The following is a 4,760-nucleotide window of genomic DNA, read 5'->3' as shown; positions in this document are numbered from 1 at the left end:
GGATTCACCTAGAACAGCAGATTGGGATTTACTGAGGCCTTCGTGCTAATGGTTACTTGTCCACACGCAGACCTTACATTTGTTAGTGAGTTTCCTGATATTCTGTTAATACCAAGCTCCATAGTCCCAATCTCACCAGTTGGATTTCTGCCCTTTCTCCTACCTTGAGACTGGGTCACCAAATTCCTTTTGATCAACTTCATGCAAGTCATTCCATCCATCCAACTATCCATTCATGAAGCCACTCATCCATCTCCCTACTCTCACTCACCTATCCTCAATTCATCCATCCATCCATCCACCCACCCACCCACCCATCCACTTACTGTTCAACCAAGTTCAAGTTCCTAGTCTCCAGAAGGTTTGTTTGATATTTCTATTATCCCATGGAGACAGAATATACTCATCATATGCTAGCTATTTTATTATTATTATTAATCAATTGAATCATTAATTCCAAAAAATTAGAGGCTTTCTTGGTGCCTGGTATGCACTAGTTACTACTGAGGATAGAGTAACTAGCCTGAATTGTGTCTTGAGGGTTGAGTAAGCATTTTGCATGTGAAGAAAGTGGAGTGAGGAGTGGGGAAAAGCATTTCAGGCATAGGGAATAGCTAGTGCAAAGTTTCGCAGGTAAGAGAGGAAGTGCAGCTTTTGGGGAACTGTAGGTAGCACCTAATGTTAGGGTGGCAGGGAGGATGGGAGATTGGAGAGATAAGCAAGGGCCAGGTGAAGGGTCTGGGGTGTCACGCAGAGACGTGGAGCTGTTGAAGAGATTGCACCTTCGCGTTTGCATCTGAAATTGACTTGACTGTTTTGTCTAAAACCAGAAGCAGTTGCCCCCTGCAGACTTTCCGAGTTCAGTCAATGGACAATCTCAGCCAGGTCTTCTGACCCCAGGGCCACTGTTCTCTGTCCACCACCCTACACTGCCACCTCTTCTGACTCATTCTCCTTCTCCCCATATCTAATCTTTTTCATCCGTCAGTTTCTAATACAAGTCTGGAAACCTAGACAGAGCTCAATAAATGTTTGTTGAATGAATCACTAATTCCTGTTGAAGGGGTGTGTGCGTGCCTGTGTGTGTATGAAGGCCTCTTGAATTTCTTTCTCCATTCCAGGCTTACTTTAGGTTGCATTGGTAGAAAGGGACTGGATTAGCAATTAAAAATCAGGCTGCAGGCTCTGGCTCTCTCACTGACCAGCCGTGCTCTAGGGCACGTCTCCACACACCCTTGGGCCTCTACTGCCGCATCTGTGGGATGGAATTGGTTGCTCAGACTCTTTTTTTTTTTTTTTTTTTAATTTTATTTATTTATTTTTCCCCCAAAGCCCCAGTAGATAGTTGTTATGTCATAGTTGCACATCCTTCTAGTTGCTGTATGTGGGACGCGGCCTCAGCATGGCTGGAGAAGCGGTGCATCAGTGCATGCCCGGGATCCAAACCTGGACCGCCAGCAGCGGAGCGCGCGCACCCAACCACCAAGCCACGGGGCCGGCCCTGGTTGCTCAGACTTGCTTGATGCTTACACGGTAGCGGCGAGCCGAGAAGTCCATGCCTGTGAAAGGACTTTGCTAACTGTAGAGTGCTGCACATTCATAGGGTAACATCCCTGCTTCTCCCTAATTCAGGCCGTCATCGTATGGTATCTAGATCAGGGAAACTCTCCTCCGTGCCCACTGTATCAGTCACCGTCCTGGCAGGGCGTGGATGTGTGGTACACTTGGGGGGTATATAATAAAGTGATTTTTGCAAAGGGCTGGGTGGGGATTGGGGAAACCAAAAAGCATTAGGGCAGTACTTTGGGACTAGTAACAGTGGGCATCTTGCCTACTCCCCCAGGGCCTGAACGGTCAAGGGGAGGGAGACGGAGGATCAATATACTAGCCTCTCTCCTGTCTCCTCCCATCTCCTGCCAGTGCCTTCCACAGGCTGAGCCCAACCGGAAGCCAGGATCAGGTTACCACTGATGTAGTCCATAAAGGTCGGCCTCCTGGGGCACAGAGCAAGGTGAAGAAGTACACAGAGTGGATCTGGGGGTTAGACAGGAGGGGTCTGGCACCCCACCCCACCCACTTTGCTGTGTCTCCCCCCCAAAGTTGTTCCCATTGTTATAAATGCCCTGTCCCCTTGCCCTTTATCTGGCTCCCTCCTGTTTGTTATCCAGCGTTTATTCAGGCCTTCTCTCCCTCAACAAGCCTTCCTGGAGCTCCTCTCCGTCACGATACTGGTCATACTGTGGGGACTGTTTGTTCTCTGGAGATAGGAACTCTGTCTTCTTTCTTTCCCTTACCACCCCCAACCCTTCGCCCCCCCAGCCCACAGCCCCAACCCTGGCCCAGTACGCAGCAAAGGACCTGTGTGAAGCAAACCCCAGGAGGTGCTGGTTGCCCTGAGCTGAACTTAGTGATCTTGAAACACCGTGCTCGATGGGTTTCTCCTCCCCTACCAAAGCTTCGGTGGCTCCCCATTTTCCACGAGTCAGAGATATTCCAAACCTCTTTCTTTGCTCTCTGAGATGCTCCACCATCTGTGCTCACGCTCACCTGCCTGATCCCCAGCACCCATGCCGGCCAGCCTACTGAGTTTGGGGAGACCTGTCTTCTGTTGCCGTGCCTTGGATGGTTTTGTGGTTCCTTCTGATTGGGTTTGTTTTTGCAAGTTAGTGTTTCTTGGTGATGTACATGATGTAGGCTTGTTTGAGTACCTCTGGCAGCCTCTGCAACGTTATGGGAGAATCAGAATCAGAATGCACAACGCAGCAACACGTACACACACATTCTCCTCCTCCCCATCCAAACACACTTATCTCTTCTATTCCCAGCTCTGGGCTGATAAGGTGCAGGGGTGCTGGAAAGGGCAGGAGAGGTGTGCAGATTCATTGGTTCCTGCTTTCATTAGCTGTGACCTCGAATGGGAACCCTCAATTCCCACCTTTTCAAGAAGAGGGTCATACTACCCTCTCTCTGGGCAATCCTGGAGACCTATGAGAATTATATGCCAGCCTTGTAAAGGAAGACGTCTTTGGAAACGTCAGTAGGTAGGATTCTGTGCTGTACCCGAGGCAGCCCATTAACCTTCTCGAAGGCGGTAGATTCCATTCCATTTGACCTCTGCTGAGGGGTGGCCATTGTGTGTAGGTGTGTACATGTGTTGTATCTAGAAATCACAGACATTTTCACATCAAATGATAGTTGTTGCAGATTTCTCAAATATCAATTATGCTCATCACTGCTTAAAAATTAGACTTACCGTTAGAACTTAATGCATTAATAAAGAAGCCTATGTTATTATATCACAAATTTGCTTTTTAATATTTTGAAAATTGGAGTTTTACACGATTGCTTTGCTTTGTAATCATATGTATTTTATTGTATGCATGTAAACACATTATTTTGAGATGTTCAGAGACTGCCAAATAGGTCCGTATTGTGTGCACGTGCATGCACACAAGCACACACACAAACACCACAACCTCTAAAGAATCCAGCCTTAGATTCCAGGAAATACCTTACCGGAAACTGCCAGAACCCAAGGCTGCTGATTGCTGTTGTCTACAGATGCTCCAGGATGACAGAGGAAGGGGCTTGGAAATGCAAAGGAGGGGGGATAAAGTGTGAGAAAGTAAATTCAGAGGCAGAGGGAGGAGCAGCGAGAGCTTTGGGGCTTACATCTCAGCTCTGCCATGGACTCGCTCGGAGATTTTGGACAAGTTCCCCCACCTCTCTGAGCCTCAGTGTCCCCACCTGTGAAATAGCGAAGACAGTACCTTGCAGGGTCATAATGGTGATAAAAAAGAAATATACATGCCGTGTGCCTTCCACTGAGCTTGGTGCACGCAGTAGGCTCGCAGCCATGGCTAGCCCATGAAAAATGAAAAGAGGGAGATTGGGGAGCGAGGCTTGTGCGCTCTGGGGAGTAGAGGGGTGGTGAGCAGCCTGGGAAGTGGGCCTTCACCTGCCCTCCTGCAGGGACAGCCTGGGGACAGCCTCACGCACGAGCCTGATGTGGTGCTGACCACCGGGAATCCTCAGGGCCAGCATTTGGGGTCTGAAGAACTGAGGAAATCTTGGATGCCAAGTCCTCGGTCCTTCAAAGGACGCTGGTGCCCCGAGGTGGTCAGACTTCGTGGGGCATGAGGTTGGAATGAGTCTGCCTCTTCCCCACTTAAGAAAAAACAGACCATTACTGGGGCTGCAGTGGTTGGGCCTGGAATTCCAAAGCCGTGAGGACACCTTGTCCTCAACTCACCTGGGCCTGCCTGTGGCGGAGGGCTGGGAGGTCTGTATGCGGCAGGCTCGGGCTGGGTTCTCATGCGGGCTGGGCACGGGGGCCACGGAGCAGTAGCTGGGCACAGAAGAATGTGCGCACCGGATCGGGCCTGCTTTGCTGCGTGGTCAAGACGAGACCAGCACTAGGGTGTGGGAGGAGAGGCATGGTTTTTAAGGAGGCCCTCTCTCTCAGGTGGCCGACCCGCACTTGCCCAACCTTGAGATTGAGGGCTTCCTTAAATTTTGCACCCGAGGCTCTCTCTGACCTCACCCTAGTCCAGGCCGTGGGTCAGGGTGTGAGATGAGCCTCAGAGCCTCCCTGGCCAGCTCTTTGCGGATTGGGCTTCCTACTGAAACCACCTGGAAAGCTTGTTAAAATGCAGAATTCCTCCCAAATCAGATCTCTGCGGGAAGCCGTATGTATCAATATCCCTTCAGGTCATTATCACGGCCGACCCCAGGCAGATCTAGGGATGGCCCTCGGGAAG

At 50.1% G+C, this 4,760-nt stretch overlaps 1 long non-coding RNA gene across 3 annotated transcripts; it reads right to left on the bottom strand.

Moving 5' to 3' along the window:
- Nucleotides 1-326: 326 nt before the first annotated feature.
- LOC147913234 (uncharacterized) lies at nucleotides 327-4,455 on the bottom strand. Of its 3 annotated transcripts, none has more exons than XR_015549026.1 (3): nucleotides 2,936-4,455; nucleotides 2,548-2,720; nucleotides 327-1,559 (listed from the first exon to the last, which is right to left on the bottom strand). It is a non-coding gene; the product is annotated as an uncharacterized LOC147913234 (long non-coding RNA). The 3 variants fall into 3 exon arrangements; XR_015549024.1 differs by having other exon boundaries at nucleotides 2,548-3,160; nucleotides 3,517-4,455; XR_015549025.1 differs by having other exon boundaries at nucleotides 2,548-3,587; nucleotides 4,253-4,455.
- Nucleotides 4,456-4,760: the final 305 nt, after the last annotated feature.

This window comes from Ceratotherium simum, chromosome 29 (genome assembly GCF_057802395.1).
Source record: "Ceratotherium simum simum isolate JZ-2026a chromosome 29, ASM5780239v1, whole genome shotgun sequence".
NCBI classification, from domain to species: Eukaryota; Metazoa; Chordata; class Mammalia; order Perissodactyla; family Rhinocerotidae; genus Ceratotherium; species Ceratotherium simum.
The sequence above is the reverse complement of the archived record's forward strand: the minus strand, read 5'-3'. Positions and strand labels throughout refer to the sequence as shown.